This window comes from Agelaius tricolor, unplaced genomic scaffold, assembly GCF_023055355.1.
Source record: "Agelaius tricolor isolate 1412-34295 unplaced genomic scaffold, bAgeTri1.0.p SCAF_70, whole genome shotgun sequence".
Classification (NCBI taxonomy): Eukaryota; Metazoa; Chordata; class Aves; order Passeriformes; family Icteridae; genus Agelaius; species Agelaius tricolor.
Window position 1 is genome coordinate 304,759 of NW_027269330.1, and position 20,282 is coordinate 325,040.

Below are 20,282 nucleotides of genomic sequence, written 5' to 3' on the forward strand. Positions count from 1 at the left end.
CTCCCAGGGGAGGAAATCCCTCCCAATATCCCATCTAACCCCTCTTTCATTTAAAAAAAAAATCCATCTCTCTCATTCCTATTCCTATTATATTCTTCCAATAATAATATATATTATTATAATATTCCAATAGTCATATATATTATTATATTCTTCCAATAATAATAATAATATATATTATGATACTATTCCAATAATAATAATATGTATTATTATATTATTCCAATAATAATATGTATTATTATATTCTTCCAATAATAATATGTATTATTATATTCTTCCAATAATAATTCCAAACCCTCATGTGGGCAGACACCCCAAGAGTTCCCCACCAGCCATGCAGGACCGTGTCCCTAAAAGCCACCCACTAAAGGAACAGCCTAATTCCAGGGAAACAGCACCCAAACAGCTCAAAAATCCATTAAAACTCTATTATTTTTTTTGCCCTGAGCAGGCATCCTAAAGCCTCACCCAGAGGAGGAGATGCCTGGCCTGGTTTGTGGATGATTATTCCCCCAAACAAACCCACCAAGCTCCATTGCTCATCCTCACTGCTGACAGGCACGAAGGTTAATTGGTCACAATTGCATCCCCAAAGTCCCGGCCCAGAGAAGTGCCAGGAGCCAGAGGTAAATCACACAACCACCCACTTGCTGCCTCCAAGTTTAAATAAATAGAAATCCCAGGCTAATTAATATTTAGGAAATGCAAAAGTTGTCATCTTAAATCAGGCTGAAACACAATAATCACATTAAGTGCTTACTTCAGCAAAATAGCCCTGAAATGCAAAGTGTTGGTGAGTTATGGGAGTATTTATCCCCTTAATTGACTCCTGGCTCTGGCAGAACTCCATTACCCAGGAGTTAGGAGGAAATTTAATTCCAATCCTTGTGTCTGCACTCAAGGACTTCTGTTTGACTCGGGTTTATTTTCAGCTGCAGGACTGAAGGGCTGCATTTTTCCAGTTGCAATCCTGCTCAGTTGAGCAACAAATGTGACATTTCGTATTTCATCTGCTGACCTTCCGCTCATATCTGAGAAATTTTTCATCCTGTCCTCCTCCTGTTTCCCTTCCAGGTGTCCTTTAAGGCAAGAAGGAACTCGGTGTTTTAGCGGGCAGAGTCTGGTAGGAATTATTTAGACAAAGAAGGGGAATTCAGACACTTTTTTTTCCTGGGCTCAGCGAGCAGCTTGGCTGCTGCTTGGGACCTGAATTTCTGTGGAATCGTGGAATATCCTGGGTTAAAAAGGGGCCTTGAGGATCTTTGAACCCTGGGATAGTGGGAGATGTCCATATCCAGTCCCATGGCACTGGATAATCTTTAAGCTCCCTTCCAACCCAAACCATTCCTTGAAAAAGGAGAGTCCTCACTGCAGAGATGGAACATTTCCTACATCAGACCCTTCAGAACATCCTGAAGCCCTTTGGGACCTTTGAAATCCTCACCCTGTGGAATCCAAGAGCTCCCAGGCCAGCTCCCAGTGGATTTGTGTCATCCCCCTCCTGTGCGGCAGGGAGGGAAGGTGGCTGTGGAAAACCTCAAATAGGCTGAGATTAAAGGACTCTGGGCAGCCACAGCTGCTTTGGAATCCAACCAGAATTTGTGTTCTCGGCAGCAAAAATGGAGATTATATATATATATATATAAATATATATATTATCCAAGTGGAGCATGGCAAATCTCCCCCCAGGAATTCTGCTCTGCTTCTCCACCCCAATTATGGCCCTCTTGGCTCTGCTCTCCATGTAATGAGGTGATGGTTGAAGGGATTCCAGCTGCAATGGCCACCAAATTCCCTCCAAACACCTTTCCCTTAAATCCCTCCCCTCTCCCAGCCACTGAGATGCTGAAATTCCTGAATTTCCCCACAAGGAGCCGTTTGCCATCCCCGCGAAAGGACGTCACCAATCCTGTTGATGTTTATTGAAACTTTGCATCATCTCTGGCTTGGAGATGTATTTTTAGCTCTGTACTTCTTGAAATGTGAAAGTGTTGCTGGCCTCCAGTCAGGGAACAGCAGGGTTAATGCAGAGCCTGGAGGAGCTCTCCCATCTGTTCCAGCTTCCATCCAACCATGGAGTTTTACGAGAGCTCTCTAGGAGGGCTCCGAGTTCTCTGTTTTGTAGTATTCCCTTAAAAAAAAAAAAAAAAATCAGCTTGGAAAGCTGCCTGTGCCAAACAGGAGGAGGTGAAGTCTTGGAGGAGACAAAGGAACTTGGAAGCATCAGATTTCTTTCGCATTTTTCCAGGAATTCTGTTTGTTTTGATTGACGTTGAAATTAGAGACGGAACAGATGGAGCGAGGGTACAGCAGGATGAGCTGAGCCGAGGCTTTGACACTCTAATGAGGGATGAGGAGGCAGAAGCTGCTGATTGGGTTCTTCTTTGGAGCCTAATTTATGTTTTATTTGCCCTGATACTTCTGCCAACAGCAACAGATTCCTAACCAGGCTGGCCCTGGACCCCTGGAAGGGCCCATGGTCAGGATGGATGGGACTCGGAGCAAAGTGGGAGGTGGATGGGATGGGCTTTAAGGTCCCTTCCAACCCAAAAAATTCCATTATTCCCTCCCTTATTTACACCCATGAGCTCACCCCTTTCCAGCCCGTTTTTGTACCTCTCTGGTTCTTGTCAGTCGACCTCCAGCAATTGAAGAGGGAAATTAATTGGAACTTCCCAAAACCAGCTTTGGTTTGCTCCAAGGAGAAGGCCAGGGCCTTATCAACCAACAATTTAATCGGGAAAAGGAATTCTATCTGCATTGAGAGAGGGAACATTTTTTCTTCGTGGAGAAAATCAATTTTTTTGTGGCTCCTTTTCTGCATGGGAACTCTGAGGTGCAGGCTCAGGAGAACAAATCCCTCCCACTCCACACGAAAAATGCATTTATTGAGGCTGCCCAGGTGTAACAGCACTCGTTGGTTTGATGGCCACAGCTGTCCATTTTTGATGGAAAATTTGTGCTGATTTCACGGTGGCTGCTTGGAGAAAAGTCACCACACGTTACGGTTGTTTCATAGCTGGGGGGCAAGTGGAGAAAATTATTTAATTAGGTCTCTGTAATAACAGCTCCATTTCCAAATGGCCGCCCATGTGTATTAGCAGGGAAGGATTTCAATTACTCTGTTTCCTTTAATTCTGGGATTTTAACACTGGTGGAGGCAGAGAAAGGCTGAGATCAAAACCTGAACCGGGAACTCTTTGTCCACAGAATGTATTGAATATTTTAAATTAACGTGTCCGTGGATGCATGGAGCATTTCACACTTCATCTATCTCCCTGCAGCCACAGCCACGTGCAAAACCCAAGCCCAAACCAGAACGAGGGTTGGAATTCCAGATTCTCTAGAATTCCATCCCAGCCCCTCCCAGGCAGGAATTCCTTCCCCATATCCCATCTAACCCTGTCCCCTGGCAGTGGGAAACCATTCCCCCTTTTCCTACCCCAGGTCTGGACTCCACAACCCAAAATCCCTTCACGGAGTTCAAAGTTTCACATGTACAACACGAGAACATCAAAGCTGTTTTATTTAAGAATATGTAGAACCGGAATGCTGTGCAGTTAATGAACATCCTGGTGGGAGGACACAGGAGGAACGAGGCAGACCCAGGAGGAGTTAAACAGCACCTGAGCAGGTGGGGAGCTCAGCCATGTGTATCTGTGTGTGTTTCCCAGGCTCTAAAATCAGGATTTATTTTATTTTATGCACCTGCAATGTGTCATTTTTTTATTGTTCGCTTCTCTTCCTGCGCTGTGTCTCTCTCTCCCCTCAGCTGGCTTTGTTGGGAGCTCTCTGTTCCTGACAGCCTTCCCCTGGGAGCAGCTGGTGCAGGGGAGACAGAGGTTGTGTTCTCTCCTCTCCAGTCTTTCCCTGGCTGTGTTTTCCCTGTCGGATGACAGATGTCACCGGGCCCTTGTGGCAGCCCTCGGCGTCCTGGCACACCCTGAATTGCTGCCTGTCCTCTTTTGCCCCCCTTTCCCCCAGCTCTCCGCTCCTCACCGAGCAGTTTTCCACCTGGATGAGGGGAAATGCTCTCAGAATCTCTCATCAGAGGCAGAACCATCCCGGCATAATTGGAGGGACTGGAAAAGGATCATTTTGTGTTTCTTTTCTCCCCTAATTTACTGACAACTGTGGTAGCTGGGAGTGAGGGTTGAATCACCTCCCTGAGACTCCACGTTTCAATGATATTTTTATTATTTCCCATTAATCTGTCCAAGACAGGGGAGGAGGCTTTCAAAGCTCCACAGATGGAGCAGAACACCCAGGGGCCCGTGATTTTCAGTGGGAAACGAGCATTTAACTGCTCCTTTGTGCCTTTGAAAGCCTTCTCTGCTCAGGTTCTCCCCATGGTGGAACCAGCCCTGGTGTGGTTTAGTCCTTGTTACCTTAATTTGAGGAGAAAAATCCTTCCAAAGGTAACTTGATGTGGTTCATCCCCGTCCACGTGGGGAGGATGGTTCTGATCATCGAGGCTGTTTAATGTGCCCTGACAAAAGCATCACAAGACCCAAGAGTGGGAACCTGAAAGCAGCCAAGTTCAGGCCAGACGTGGAATTTATATTTTAAACAGTGTTGAGTTGTTAACCCTGGAAATAACTTGACAGATTCTCTCTCACCGAGTTAAATTGGTGGTGGCTGATGCTCGTTGCACGGGGGGACCGGACCAGACCCAGCCTCATCACGTTAATGATCCCAAAGTGATGCTGGATGTTTGGAGCTACAGAGCTTCTGGGGCAGGAGCTGGATCTTCCCTGTGCTGTTCTTTTGGATGAATCTGATTTTTCAGGGCTAATTAGGCTGTGCCTGAGACAGCACTTTAGTGCTTTGTGCAGACGGTGAAAGTTGAGGTCAAGTAGATCGAAAAGAGGTTGGACCGTGACGCAAGCATTTCCCGCTGCTGCTGTTATAAACACCAGAAAAAGCAGGATTATTACCAGATCTTGGGGGTTTTTTCAGATTTTTTATGTGCCTCTTAAAGCATTTTCTGATGCCCTAAAAAGCAGCTGAACTTTGCTGAAACCCCTCCCATGCCGTAGAAGCGGAGTAAATCCAGCTGTGCTTGTTGTTCTCTGCATCGAGCGCAATGTCAGCCTCATTTCCTCCCTCTGCCTCAGCCCTTCTCCAGGGACATCTTTTGGGAAAATCACTTTGTGCTGCTCTGTGTGACACTCCAGACCTGCAGCCACCATGGCCAAATCATTATTTCAAGGACAAGGGGGGCTGAACTTGCCATTGACTTGAGACTCTGCTGGAATTTCACTGCCAGCCCCGGTCTTCAATAGGAACTTATCTCTGTGCCACTGCAGATTTTAATGGAATTCGTGTCACAGCAATAATAGGGTCAGGCTCAGCCTGTCCCAGCACTGCCAGCAAGGTTTAGTTTATTTAGTTTTATTTTCACAGCCACCAAAACTCTTAAATAGAGTTTATCTGATGGGACCTCCACGGGGAAGGTGATGGCGCCTTGGAAAGGGAAACTAAAGTCAGGTTCCTACAAGAAAACTCCCATCACAGTCCCCTGCTAGTCCCAGCCTCAGCAGAAAAGTGGGAATTTGGTGAGTGGTGAAACACAGAAACGTTGGTCCTGGCTTTGCTGCTGGCAGCAGGTCAGAGTTTTCCAGGGGGATTCACCCAGGGGTGAGAGCTGCCTCTGAACTGAACGAATCATGGAATCATTAAGGTTGGAAAAGACTTTTAGGATCCCGGGAAGTGTTCAAGGTTGGATGCCTTTGGAGCAACCTGGCGGAGTGGGAGCTGTCCTTGCCCACGGCAGAGGGTGGGACTGGGTGATCTTTAAGGTCCCTTCCAACCCAAACTATTCCATGATTCCATTCTATGAAATGATGGCTGACCCTCTGTCCCGCTTAGTTCAAGTGTTATTTGTCTAAGCTGCTTTTATTGTTCTTTTTCCTTGGTGTTGTGTACGAAATTGTCAGCGTCTGTTTGTACACTTTGCATGCCTGGCCTCGGGCCAGGAAGAAGCTTCTGGTCCCTCCTGAGCTCATATCTTTAAATTTGCAAGGAGGAACAAACCCTCCAAGGAATCCCCCCACGGTCGGCGAGTGCCTGGGGCTGTTTACTGTGACAAATGGATTTGTGCAGCGCGTCCTGGCACTCGGCTCCCCGCGGACGCCGCGGCAGCAAAAGGGGGAAGAAACCATTTCCAAGTCCTCAGATATTCCCTCCTGCAGCACCTGGCTGTGCTTTGAGAGACAAAAGGTGCGCGAGAGGTCACGGAGCTGCTGCAGCTCAATTGAAGGTGTTTTTGTCAGTTGATTGAGGGGAGGCTTCAAACCTCCAGGATCAAAAAGGCAGCGGTTAGACCGGATGGAACGGGCGGAAGTGGATGTGGGCAGCTTTGGGAATATTTGCCGGATCGGGGGCGCTGGTTTGCTGTTTGTTGGGTTGGGTTGGAAAGATTGGTTGGGTTGGAAGGAATGGATGGGTTGGAAAAGTGATTGGCTTGGAAAGGATGGTTGGGTTGGAAAAGTGATTGGGTTGGAAAAGGTGGTTGGTTGGAATGGGCAGTTGGGTTGAAGAGGGTGGTTAGGCTGGGAAGAATGGATGGGTTGGTAATGATGGCTGAGCTGGAAATATTGGGCTGGGTAAGAAAGATTGGTTGGGTTGGAAAGAATAAATGGGTTGGAAAAGTGACTGGGTTGGAAAGAGTGGTTGGGTTGGAAAGAATGGATGGGTTGGAAAGAATGGATGGGTTGGAAAGGGTGGTTTGGTTGGAAAGGGTGGTTGGGTTGGAAAGAATGGATGGGTTGGATGTGACATCTTTGCAGTGACGTGGGAGGGTCTCTCCTCCTGTCTGACCTTCCCCTCTCGCCTGGATCATCTGAACCCCTCCAAACTCTGCCAGGCTCTGTGCGCTGAGCAGAAGCTGGGGTTTGATAAAGCCCGAGTGCCTCTGGGTGGGACACCAAGGCAGAGCCAAGGCACGTCATGAACCACGTTGGCCCAGGAGGAAACTCTCAGTGGGCTTTGGTTAACAACAACTCTTGGTGCCGCTGATATCTCTCATCCAAGGATATGCAAATATTCACTGATTGAGAAATTCCCCGCACTCGCCGCCGTGGCAGCTCCTTGTTTGTTTTTGCGTCGTGCAAGAGCCTCTGAAGGTCACATCTCAGCAGCTCCAGACTTGAGGGAATGTTCTGCACATCAAAGAGAGGAACCTGAGTGGCTGGGAGAGAAAAACACCGGCCTGGAAATGCCAGAATGGAGAGGGAAGGGAAGGGAAGGGAAGGGAAGGGAAGGGAAGGGAAGGGAAGGGAAGGGAAGGGAAGGGAAGGGAAGGGAAGGGAAGGGAAGGGAAGGGAAGGGAAGGGAAGGGAAGGGAAGGGAAGGGAAGGGAAGGGAAGGGAAGGGAAGGGAAGGGAAGGGAAGGGAAGGGAAGGGAAGGGAAGGGAAGGGAAGGGAAGGGAAGGGAAGGGAAGGGAAGGGAAGGGAAGGGAAGGGAAGGGAAGGGAAGGGACCCTCTGGAGCTGTTAATCCAGGAGGTGTGAAGGAATAAGAATGATGATAAGAGGTTCTTACAGCAATGAAGATGAAGGAATAGACAGACCCTCTGTACATGTTGAGACCAACAAAACTGACACAAATAGGCAAACTGATTAAAAAAAAAAAAAAAGTGAAGATTTCGTGGAAAGTCAGTGTAGTGGCACACTGGGAACAGAACTGATGTGTTCCCATCTGGGATTCCCATATTTTAAAGCCAAGCCCAACCTTTTAGGACCAGGTCTCCCAGCTGGTGTGAGCTGCTGTACGTGAAGCAATGTCAAATTACGCTTGCTGCAGATCTCTTGATCGGGATCTACGGTGGCAATTTTTCACGCTCACCATTCATATTTGGGGATTAATTAACTATTCGTGGTTCCTATAAAGAATATTGTCAAGCATTTAATGGCTCATTGAGTTCAGCAGGATTTCGAGCTTCTCTCTTACGATTTCCACAGAACGGTTATTGTGATTTGTGACTCGGAGTGAGCTGTGAGCAGACCAGGAGCATTTCTGGTTTTACTCTGTGACAAATGGCCTTTAATTGGCTTTACACGGGTTTTGCTTGGTGAGATGAGGCAGATGAAGAGAGGAGATACAGTGGAGTTATTTTAAAAAATATAAAAGAGGTGGTTTTGTCCTGTCGGGTGTTCCACGGGTGCTTTTCAACTTTATCAGAAAGGGTGAGTATTTAAAATTAATTCCTGCACGTGTTAGACCACTGGTTTTGCATCTTCCTTCATGAAGATGTTTGAGTCAAGGTCTTGAACGCTCTGGAAGTGTTTAAAAAATGTGTGGATGTGGCATTTGTTTATATGGTTTGGCTGGGAGAAGATTTGGGCTCCGTGACCTTAGAGGGCTTTTCCAATGATTTTATGATAATGTGATTTTGTACCAAAAAAAAAAATCCCTCCAGGTACTGCCTAACTCAGCTTGTTGGCTGTTGAATATTTCTGAAAATGTTCATTATTCCAGTGAGAAGTGTGGACTGTCTGGAGTGAATAATCCCAGCTGTGGCTGCAATGGCCTGGGGTGCTCCTGGAATGATTAATTGTTCGAGTAAGTCTTTGTAACTCACTGCTCTGCATTTATTTCCAGGGGAAAAAAAAAATGCATTTTTGAGAGAGTAAATTTCACCTTTCTTAAGGTACAGGTTCCTGTGCTGGGGAATCCTCTCAGAATCTGCTCTGTGTGAGGGTCTGAGAGTGGCCGAGAGGGGCGAGGGGCATTTTTCGATCTGCTGATATTCCTTATTCCTCATATTTTCACAAGATTTGGCGTGTGGGCCACAAGATGCTCAGAGCTGAGGCTGACCAGGATGAGAGAGAGAAGGAGTGAGGGACTCTTTGAGATTGATCCAGTTTACAGAAAATTTTAGGGTTTTGCCACCCCGCACGGAGTTGTGGCTTTAAACCAGAAGAGAGAAGGTTTAGACTAAAAATTGGGAAAAATTTCTTCACTGTGAGGGTGGGGAGGAGCTGGGATGGAATTCCCTGGGATAATGGGAGGTGTCCCTGCCCATGGCAGTGGAGTTGGTCTTTAAGGTCATTTCCAACCCAAACCACGCTGGGATTTTATTAAAAAAAACTTTACAGAGACAATGGGGGGAATTGAGAGCCTGGAAGTGTTATTGGGGATGGAAAAGCTGGAATTGGGTATGTGAGAGGCTGGCAGGGATTGCCAGCAGGAATTCCTCCTGATCCCCTGATCCATGGCTGCAATTTCCCAGTTTCTCATCCCTTTCTGTTGCGGATGAAGGAACTGCACCCAACTCCCTTTGGCTCCTCAGGGTCTCAGCTCGGTGAGGTGTGGAGCATTAAATAATTCAGGGTCCTCAGCATCTGCACTGAGTGCTCACAGCATTCCAACGAGCCTGTGCCGAGGGATCAGGGGGGAAAAAAAAAACCAATTTCCCAAAGTAGATTTTTGGCAACGGATCTGCTAAATCTTGAGCAACTTTCTCGTGCTGAATGGTGAAGCCAATTTGCAAATTCCTGGCGCGGAGGTGATTTCCTTGGGCCATCGTCACCTGCTGCCAACGAGGGAATAAAAAAACCCCAGAGGGGGGAAAGAAAAACCCTCATGGAAATATTCTCATTGATGTTCTGGCTTTGCTGAGGGAGGAGAGGAGCTGAGGTGTGTGGAGGTGGGAAGTTTATCTGGGTGAAAAGACAGGGAGAGGTGTCCTCCCCGACATTTTACACTCTGATTTTGGAGCCAGGCTCATGCAGTGATGGAATTGTAAAACCAAGATTTTGGATCAGGATTTGCTTTGGCTTTATGGTCCCTCTCTCTCATGCCCACAAATAAATGAAATGTGTTTCCTTATTCCCCTCAACAATTAATAAAAGAAGCCCAGAAGCTTAAAAACCAGAGATGTAACTGATAAAGGGCTCATGTTTATCTTCCATCTGCCCAAAATCCCCAAGGGAGCTGGTGCCTGATCCAACCTGTCCTGCAGGTCTGGTATCCAGGCTGCAGATTTACTGAGAGCCTTCAGCTGGTGGCTGATTCCTGGGTGGCAGCAGAGCCTCCCCCTCGCCCTGTTTTCAGTCTCTGCCAGGAATAAGCAGGTTTTGGGTTTAGTTTTATTTATTTTTCCTGCTTCGTTCTTTTTCTTTTTTTTTTTTTTTTTTTCCCCTCATCAGTCACTGCAGAGGCTCTGGTGGGGGCTGCCCTGACAAAAACACTGCACTGACATCGATTTCCTTGATGCTTGAGGATGCAGAAAATAGGAGAGACACGTTTTCCTACAATATTGAAAAGCCTCTTCAGCCCAAAGGCACAGAGCCCAGTGGTGGGAGCCCTTCTGGGTTAGGCTGGGAGGGAAAGCATCTCACCCAGCTGGGCAGAGCTGAGCCCCAGTGGCTTTTCCTGTCTCCTTTTGCTTTCATAGGATCACAGAACCCCCAAATTGTTTGGGTTGGAAGGACTTTAAAATCCTCTCAATTCTCTCATGCCATGGCAGGGACCCTTCCCACTGTCCCTGGCACTTCCAGGGATCCAGGGGCAGCCACAGCTGCTCTGGGAATTCCATCCCAGCCCCTCCGCACCCTCACAGGGAAGAATTTCTTCCCAATATCCCATCTCCGCCTTCCCTCTGGCAGTGGGAAGCCATTCCCTCTTGCCCACTTTGATTTGCCCCTTCCCCACTTTGATTTTCCCTTCCCAACTTTCATTTCCCTCTTTGTCCACTTTGATTTTCCCTTCCCCACTTTGGTTTCCCCTTCCCTACTTTGGATTCCCCTTCCCAACTTTCATTTCCCCCTTTTCCCACTTTGATTTCCCCTTTGTCCACTTTGATTTCCCCCCTTTCCACTTTGGTTTCTCCCTCTTCCACTTTGATTTCCCACTTTGATTTTCCCCTCCTTCTCACTCCCACTCCCAAACTGGCTCCCCACAAAAATCCCATCACCTGGGCTGGGTGCCAGCTCGTACATAACTTAAATTCTTCATTTTGGGGTTCATGGCTGTGTCTCAGTGCAAACCTGCTTTAAATTTCCCCCAAATGTTCCTCGGCACCATCAGAAAATCTCCTTCCTCCCCAAAGCTGGGTGTGCTGCTCCCCTGCCCCAGCGGTGCAGTTGGGCTCTGATAATGCAGAATTCAGGATTTTTTAAAGCACAGAGTTGGTTGGGGTTTTTTATTTTTTGGTTGAATTCCATGGGCACAGCAGAGCTGCTCAGAGAAAATCCAATCCATCTCCTGTGAAATGAACTCAGTCATCCTTCGGTTTATTGAGTGAGAGGGAATACAAAACAAATCCACAAATGTCAAAAGCGGTCTACGAGGCATCATTCCATTCCTTTCTCCATTTGTTTCCCTGATTAAAATGATTTTTAACTGATTCCCCTCTTAATTTTATACAACAAAATATAAATTCACTTGAATATCCTCCACAGCCCCCCTGCCAAAATTTGTGCTTGGTCAAATTTCCTGGAAAGAGGGGAGGAAATGACTGGGAGGGACTTGACTGAGTCACCTCTGGAGCACCACGGAAATCTCTTTGCTGGATCTGCAGGAACGTGACCAGGAAAACTCTTCTTGCTCCATTAAATTCACCCATGGGTTCCTACTGGTTTTAATGGGCTGGCAAAGTGGTGATCCAGTGATTTCTTTCCAGATGGGAAGGGTTTGTCTTTTCTCCGCGATTTTCTGCCCATCAGCTTTTTCTGGAGGCGTTGGGCTGAGGATTTCTGTGGGAACAGGGAATTGTAGGAACATGGAATGGTCTGGGCTGGAAGGGACCTTAGGGACACTTCCCAGGCCGTGTCCAAGCTGGCCTGGGGCATTCCAGGGATGGGGCAGCCAGAGCTTCTCGGGGAAATCAGGATCTCACCCCTCCTCTGTGCACCCAGCAGGGTCTGTTCTGTTTCCTGAGTGAACCAATATTCCTGGTTCAGTCATATTCCAATATTCTGTTCTGTTTTCCTGATTGGACCAATATTCCTGGTTCGGTCATATTCCAATATTCTGTTCTGTTTCCTGAGTGAACCAATATTCCTGGTTCGGTCATATTCCAATATTCTGTTCTGTTTTCCTGACTGGTCCAATATTCCTGGTTCAGTCATATTCCAGTGTTCTGTTCTGTTTTCCTGAACTGGACCAATATTCCTGGTTCAGTCATATTCCAATATTCACTTCTGTTTCCTGACTGGACCAATATTCCTGGTTCAGTCATATTCCAGTGTTCTGTTCTGTTTCCTGACTGGACCAATATTCCTGGTTCAGTCATATTCCAATATTCTGTTCTGTTTTCCTGACTGGACCAATATTCCTGGGCAGGATGTGGAAGGATTTCCAGGATTAGAAATGGGTCCTTTCAGGGGGTTACAAACTGTTTTTCCACTCTCCCAGAAACATCTGCAATGGCTTTTCCAGCATCGTCCGTCCGGGGAGACTGGGGCAGGACCAGCATTCCAACCCAGATTATCCAACTCAGTCTCGTGTCTTTATCCACATCCAGGCCCTAATTCCCATAAAATCTCCTGGTGAGGGGGTAGCTGAGGTCACCCCAAAGCCTGGGTGGCTCTGGGCGTTCTTTGCACCGTGGAAATGAGGAATGGAGTGAGCACACAATGCGGGGGGAGACGGAGAAGGGCGATCGTGCTGAGGCAGGGAAGATAATTCTGGAAAAACCTTTTTCCTCTGCTGAGGCCATTGTTGTTCCATCAAATCCAATATCCTGGAATGAAAAGAAGGCCTTAAAAAGTTGAAATTGAGGAGTGATGAATGAAGAGGCGCCAGATATTTCATTTAAGGAGCTGGATTTAATGAAGGCACCGTTAGGAATTTTCCCGCATTCATTTTAGAGTCCACTCTGAAATTTGGGGGGAAATCTGAGCATCTGCAGAGATCCAGGTGAGAGTGGAAGGTCCAAGCTTTTGTGCTGGGATTTGGAGCAGCCTCAGGAGCTCTTTTCTCCCTCTGCCAAGGCCACCAGGCCAGGTGACAGCTGTGTCCCTTTGTCCCCTCTGCCCAGCCACCCCCGGGCCCAGAGCTGGCAGGGCTCTGCAGGATGCCTGGGCAAATTCCATGCAATCCCAAAGCCAGCATCAGAGGGTAAATGAAGGCTTAATTAAAAGCTGACATAGGAAGGGAAATTAAATTAATGTCCTAATTAATGCTCCGGGTTTAGTCCAAATGGGAAACTTTCTGATTCTGCTTTCCCTGTTGCGGCTCCACACTCACCTCTGGGCACTGATGGATTTAGGCTCATTTGGCCCCAGTCCTGGAAAACATCCTCATTAAAAATTGTGTCCAAGCCCACATTTAATTCTCTTCCTGTCGTGGTTAATTGCAGGCCTGGATAGGGACGAATTTAGGGATGGGATCAAAAAAGGTGGAGCTGTTGGGAAAATTCTGCATAATGGTCCCAAATGCTGATTTGACTCAAAAACCTTCACTTACTGACCTGTATTAGAATAAAGTCCATTAAATTAATAATGGATTGAGTTCACCAGAATCCCAGTGGTTCTTTTATCTCAGTAATTTGAGTGGAATTGGGATTTTTGAAGCATGACCTCCCTAGGATTGAGAAGAACCCCAGAGCAGGGAGGTTTCCATGAAGGAAATGAGAAAAGGAGAATCCTTGGAAGGACTGAGCACATTCTCATGTCCAAGGTTCATTGAAGAAGAAGAAGAAGAAGAACCAAAAGACTCCCAGAGCAGTGAGGTTTCCATGAAGGAAATGAAGAAAGGAAAATTATTGGAAGGATTGAGCACATTCTCATTTCCAAGGTTCATTTCCTGGCCTTGGCCCTTTCCAGGGATGTGGCAACCACAGATTTTTTTTGTATGACACCACTTTACCTCCGTCTTTTTAAGGTGTGAGGAGCCACATGAGTCAAATTCTTGGCAGCTGTTGGCGTCAGAGAGGAGGAATCTGCATTCCCAGCACCACACCCACCCCTTTAATCCCTCTGGATTCACATCAAATGCGTCCTGACAAGGTGAGCTTGGGCAGGAGAGCTCATGAGGTCATGGGAGGCAGGGAAAAAAATGTGCTTATCAAATCAAAGCCAACTTCAGAGCTCTTCCTTGTCTGATTTGCCGTTTGGGTGGGGCCCTCACAGCTTTATTCTGAGTTCCCAGAGGTTTTTTTCTCCACGGGGAGACAAACAGGCATCAAAAATCGGGATGCTCATTCATCTCAGAGTTCTGCTCTAAGAAAAAATTTAATGTTTTCATATTTATCAAGAAAAATGCCACGAGAGTGAGAAATCACCTCAGTAGGTGGCAGCAGCTCCCTTGGAATCAGGTTTGGAGGGAAAATCGATGGGAGCTCTGGGAGAGGAGGAGCTCCTTGGGCGTTATTGATCCAGGACTGAGGGATGGCTCTCCCCGCCTGGGGCGAGCAGTTTTCTCTCCCCACTCCGTTTTTCACCCTTTTAGCTTTAATAAAAATTGGCGCTGCAAGTTTGAGAGTCTGGATTTGGTTTGTAAAGCCCAGGCTGAAGTTCTGATGGATCAAACTGAGGTTCTGATGGATCAAACTGAGGTTCTGATGGATCAAATTGAGGTTCTGATGGATCAAATTGAAGTTTTGATGGGTCAAATTGAGGTTCTGATGGATCAAACTGGATGGATCAAACTGAGCTTCTGATGGGTCAAACTGAGGTTCTAATGGATGAAATTTAAGTTCTGATGGATGAAATTGAAGTTTTGATGGATCAAATTGAGGTTCTGATGGATCAAACTGAGGTTTTGATGGGTCAAATTGAGGTTCTGATGGATCAAACTGGATGGATCAAACTGAGGTTCTGATGGATCAAAGTGAGGTTCTGATGGCTCAAACTGAGGTTCTGATGGATCAAACTGGATGGATCAAACTGAGCTTCTGATGGGTCAAACTGAGGTTCTAATGGATGAAATTTAAGTTCTGATGGATGAAATTGAAGTTTTGATGGATCAAATTGAGGTTCTGATGGATCAAACTGAGGTTCTGATGGGTCAAATTGAGGTTCTGATGGATCAAACTGGATGGATCAAACTGAGGTTCTGATGGATCAAAGTGAGGTTCTGATGGCTCAAACTGAGGTTCTGATGGATCAAACTGAGGTTTTGGTGGGTCAAATTGAGGTTCTGATGGATCAAACTGGATGGATCAAACTGAGGTTCTGATGGATCAAACTGAGGTTTTGGTGGGTCAAATTGAGGTTCTGATGGATCAAAAATTCACCTCCTGCAGGACTTTTAGAGATGGGAACTTTGGGAAAGCAGCAGCAGATGCTGCACCTGAAGGCTGGTCTGGGAGGGTGGAAGGGGATTATTCCTTTTCCCTCAGCTCTGGGACATGCAGAGCTCCCAGTATGGACCCAGCAGATCCCCATCCCTGGCAGTGTCCAAGGCCAGGAGGATGGAGCTCGGAGCACCCTGGGATGGTCCCTGACCACGGCAGGGGTGGCACTGGATGGGCTTTAAGTCCCTTCCAACCCCAAACCCTTCCATATTTCTGCGATTCCGTGATCCCATCCCTGCGTCAGCCACCCGGGAACGATCTCCTGGCCGTCAGAAATGTTCTTCCCCCCCCTCTCCAAATGTTCCACCAGCATCCCCCAAATGTTCCTTGCCCGTTTATCCAAGGACCCTTGGGAATTTCTGGGAACGAGGAGTCAACGAGCTGCCGAAAGCCACATTAATGGTGGGGGAATGAGCTGCCAGATGGGCTCCCTCGGCACTTGGGGAGTTTTATGGTTCCTCCAGACAGAAAATGCCTCGGGCAGTGCTGGAATCTGCATTCCAGCCAGCTGGGGGGGACTGAAAGTCAGGAAAAATCATCCACAAAATGAATTTTCCCTCTCGGCAAAGGAGGCTCTGGGTTTTCCAGGGCCAGGTGTTGGCTCCCTGTGCCCCCCACCCCCAGACTAGGAAGGAAAACAAGAGCCATAAAACACAGCTGGGAATGTCTGGAGACAAAGGGACATTTTGGGGAAAAATAAAAAAAAATTAATTCGGCTTTCCTAATTCAGAAGTGATGGAGGTGCTGAGCGAAACCACAGCCAGAAAAATCCAATAATTAATTCTGCTTTATTCCAGAGTTTCCTTGGGGGAATGCTGTGATCCATGTCCGTGTGCATCCACCTGACAGGAAACTCAACGCTCCAGGTCCTGCACCTCGAACTGGCTGGCATTGATTTAGATATTCTGCAGAACAGAGCCTTTCCCTGGGAAAAAAAAAAATTAAAATCTATGGATTAAATAGTGCTCTAAAAAATGGCCCTGGGTTTGTACTAATGGAAATGTGAATTATTCAGCTCCAAAAGACAGAGGAAAGCCCACGGTTCCTCATGGTTTTTGGCTTAAAATGGGTCAGGGACCTCAGGATTCTCTGGGAATTCAATCCCAGCCCCTCACAGGAAGAATTTCCCTCCTAAAATCTGATGTAAACTTGCCCTTCTCTCAGTTTAAACCCCTTTTGCCCTTCCATGGGTGAAGAATTCCACCCTCCAAAGCAACCAAGCCCTCACCCAACTTTGCTCTGACCCTCGGAGCTGTCTGCAAGCAGAGGGTGTTGTTCCATCAAAAGGGGATTCTCTTCAGTGGCCACACCATTGTTTCCCAGTCGTTCAGTAACTGAGGCATCTCAAATCTTGCTTTCATTTCAATCTCCCTTATAATTTCCATATTCTCAGAATCTTTTGCCAGGCAATCGCTTTTATAAGGCTTTCCTGTTTCACCTTCCCCTGGAGGATGGATCCGCCGCGGCTCCAGGCGAGGAGCGGGTGTGAGAAGTCGCACCCTGAGCGGGCTGAGGAGCTGCTGGCGGATCTTTCCAAGCCTCAAAACCGCCTTTTCCCTGCTCCTGCTTTCAGCCAGCACCTGTCAGGGCAGATCAGAGGAGGGAAGATGACGTGGAACGAAGGAAAGGAGTTCTGAGATGAGGATAAAGCCCCGCCGTGGCTCTGCTGGGTGTCAGATTTCTGCTTCGTGGCCTTGCCTTGTTAGCAAAGAAAAGGAAAAAATAAAGAACCCCAACACCAGCAGGAAAATCAGCTCCTGGGTGACCCAGGCGTTTTCTTCCCAGGGAAAATGGGGATATTTCAAGTGAATTGCTTTTGAAAGCAAACTGCCACTTTTCAGCACCTCGTTGGTGGGGAGAAGGTGAAAGCTCCTTGCTCCCACACCTCCAGCCCCTGCTCAGCACTCATCCGAGATCCCAGGAGAATTCCAGGGAAATTCCCTAGAAAACTGTCCCAGCCCTTGGCACTGGCGTGTTTGAGATCCCAGGGCAGCATCAGCCAGGCTGGAGAGGGGCACTGGCAGGGAGAGGATGTGGGAGCACCCCAGGTGAGAAACCTTTCCAAGCAAATCCTTCTGGGATATCTCAGGAAGGTTTGCAGAGCAAAATCTCGGAGCAATTTGGGAAATTCCAAAATTCCCAGAGGAGCTGTGGCTGCCCCAGAATCCCTGGAGGTGCCCAAGGGCAGGTTGGAGCAACCTGGGGCAGTGGAAGGTGTCCCTGCCCATGGTGGCACTTTTAAGGTCCCTTCCTACCCAAACCATCCCAGGATTCTGTGATTTTTTCATCTCCGCGGGTGCAAATCCACAGATGGAGCTGGAATCGCTTCCAGAAAATTCCAGACTCAGTTCAGGGGTTTGGCCACAGAGTTTTGAGCCACAAAAAAGGCAGAACCCCCTGGTAAGGAGACAAGGGGACCTTGTCTGTGCAGCTCTAAATGGGAAGGGCAACAATCTGGGAGCCCAGAATTAAGCTGGGAATTTCTTGGCATTTGGAAAGGCCTCAGATTGTGCCAGGGGAGGCTGGAGTTGGATATTGGGATAATTTGGGATTATTTGGGATAATAAATAAGAAAGGGCAGTGGTGCAGTGGGGGGGTTTAACAGCCCTGGGGATGTGGCACTTGGGGACAAGGTCAGTGGTGGCCTTGGTGGTGCTGGGGAATGGTTGGACCCCATGACCTTAGAGGGCTTTTCCAATCCAAACAATTCCATGATTCCCTGATTTCTGTTGTGATTTTTCATGGTATAACTTAAGGGAAGAAGCAAAACCAGCTCCATCCCTGTGTGAGTAACTGAGGAGGCCCAGAGGGTGTGAAAATGCTGCCTAAGAATTCCAGGTCTCCTCTCAGAACCTGTCCCTGAGTGCAGGGCTCATTTTTGCTTCTGGAAACAACTTTGAGTTTGATTTTTTCACCTTCCTGGGAATTCTTTCCTTTGGAAATGGCTGGAATGGCCAAGTCCTTTTTCACTGTTTCACCAGAGTAAAAAATCACTTTCCACAAACTCCCCCTTTCTTTCCTTTGAGGTTTCCTGATTTTTATGCCAGTGAACCCATGCATTTCAAATCCCCATCCCAAGCTCTGGAGCTGATTTCCGTGGCAGATAGGAGCAGCAGTGCCCTGATCTCAGCCACGGTTTATTTTTATTTTTATTTTTATTATTTTTATTCCAGGGGTTGTTTGTCACGCTGCCTGCACGGGGGGACTCACATTGCCGTGCTCTGGGGAGCTGTAACTCATCTTCTGTTTAATCCACTGTCTGTCACAAGCGTGGATTTAGGATGGAACACTCGGCCCCTCCTGACATCCTTCACAATCCTTTTCTCCGGGTGTTTTTTTTTATTTATTCTGCCCTCTGTCCTTGGTTACTAACCAAAGAAAGTTGGGTTTGCAGTCGGTGTCAGCTGAGGGAAAGCTCTCCCTGTGGATTGAATTTGTGGGGTGTCTCATGGCAGGAAGGAGTGATGAATCTGACTCCCTGTTCTCAGAAGGCAAATTTATTATTGTGTTATATTTTATTGTATTTTATTATATTTTATTGTATTTTATTATATTGTATTTTATTATATTTTATTGTATTGTATTATATTGTATTGTATTATATTGTATTATATTATATTGTATTATATTGTATTATATTATATTATATTATATTATATTATATTATATTATATTATATTATATTATACTAAAGAATACAGAAAGGATACTTACAGAAGGCTAAAAAGATAATAATGAAAAACTCGTGACTCTTTCCAGAGCCCCGACACAGCTTGGCCCTGATTGGCCAATAAATCAAAATAAATCACAGCAGAAACCAATGAAATAATCACCTGTTGGTAAAAAATGTCCAACCACATTCCAAAGCAGCAGAACACAGGAGAAGCAAATGAAATAATTATTGTTTTCATTTTTCTCTGAGGCTTCTCAGCTTCCCAGGAGCAAAATCCTGGGTGAAGGGGATTTTTCCAGAAAATGTGAATGTGACACCTGTGGAACTGGGCTGCATGTGGAACTCGGACAGGATCCTGGGATATTAAAGGTGTCCAAGTGAGCAGCAGATTGTGCTGTCCCTCCTGGGTTGAGGAATTCCAGGATGGTTTGGGATGGAAGGGACCCTGAAGATCGTCTCGTCCTACGCAGCAACAGAAATCAGGGAATCGTGGAATTGTTTGGGTTGGAGGGAAGTTGTGGAGCTCCAGGATGGTTTGGGATGGAAGGGACCACAAGGATCATCTCATCCTACCCCATGCCAGGCACACCCAGCAAAAGAAATCAGGGATTCATGGAATTGTTTGGGTTAGAGGGAAGTTGTGGAGCTCCAGAATGGTTTGGGATGGAAGGGACCACGTAGTTCATCTCGTCCGACCCAGCAAGAGAAATCAGGGAATCGTGGAATTATTTGGGTTGGAAAAGTCACCTAAGGTCGTCGTGTCCAGCCATTCCCCAGCACTCCTCTCATGGGAAGAAGGAAAAGCAAAAAGGAGGGGGAAAAAAAAGAAGGAAAAGAAAGAAGAAGGCAGGAAAAAAGAAAGAAGTCAGATGGAAGGGAGAGGGAAGGGAAACAAAGGTGTCCTTTGGGGTGACATTTGCGGTGACATTTCCTGGCGGAGCGGCGCCTCCCGCCTCTCCCATCACATTAAATTTTCAGGATGTCTCAGAGCCAGCCCAGAGCCAAGGAGCTGAGATGGATTCCTGGCTGTGGATATTTCCAGGCCCCTGCAAGAGCTCCTTCACCCCAGACAGGGGAGACAGCACATTTATTGTACCAGAGCCATGCCAGGGACACGGCTGGAGGGGAGGAGAGGCAGATGGAGGGGAAGAGGGGGTGAAATTCAGCCTCCCCTGGATCAGCCGTGCCTGGAAATGCTGAATTTGTGATTAAGGAATAAAATATCCACCTTCCCCTTAAAATCTGGGTTGTGAAATCTGCACCCAGGATGTGTAGCTCGGGTTTTTCTTCCCTCTGTATTTCTGTCCAATTTGTCGGTGTGGCTTTCCAGGTTTTGTGCAAAGTGAGGTGGAAAAATCT

General features: G+C 47.1%; 2 long non-coding RNA genes across 2 annotated transcripts in view; both read left to right on the forward strand.

The window, feature by feature from the left end:
• Positions 1-7,333, forward strand: part of LOC139585156 (uncharacterized) — a 34,447-nt gene extending 27,114 nt beyond the window's left edge. Inside the window, exons 2-3 of the long non-coding RNA XR_011676971.1 lie at positions 3,451-3,637; positions 6,029-7,333. This is a non-coding gene — a long non-coding RNA (uncharacterized lncRNA). The remainder of the gene's footprint in view (positions 1-3,450; positions 3,638-6,028) is intronic.
• An 85-nt stretch (positions 7,334-7,418) lies between these two features.
• Positions 7,419-19,009, forward strand: LOC139585155 (uncharacterized). Its single transcript, XR_011676970.1, has 3 exons — positions 7,419-8,568; positions 13,837-13,961; positions 16,048-19,009. It is a non-coding gene; the product is annotated as an uncharacterized lncRNA (long non-coding RNA).
• The last annotated feature ends 1,273 nt before the right edge of the window (positions 19,010-20,282 follow it).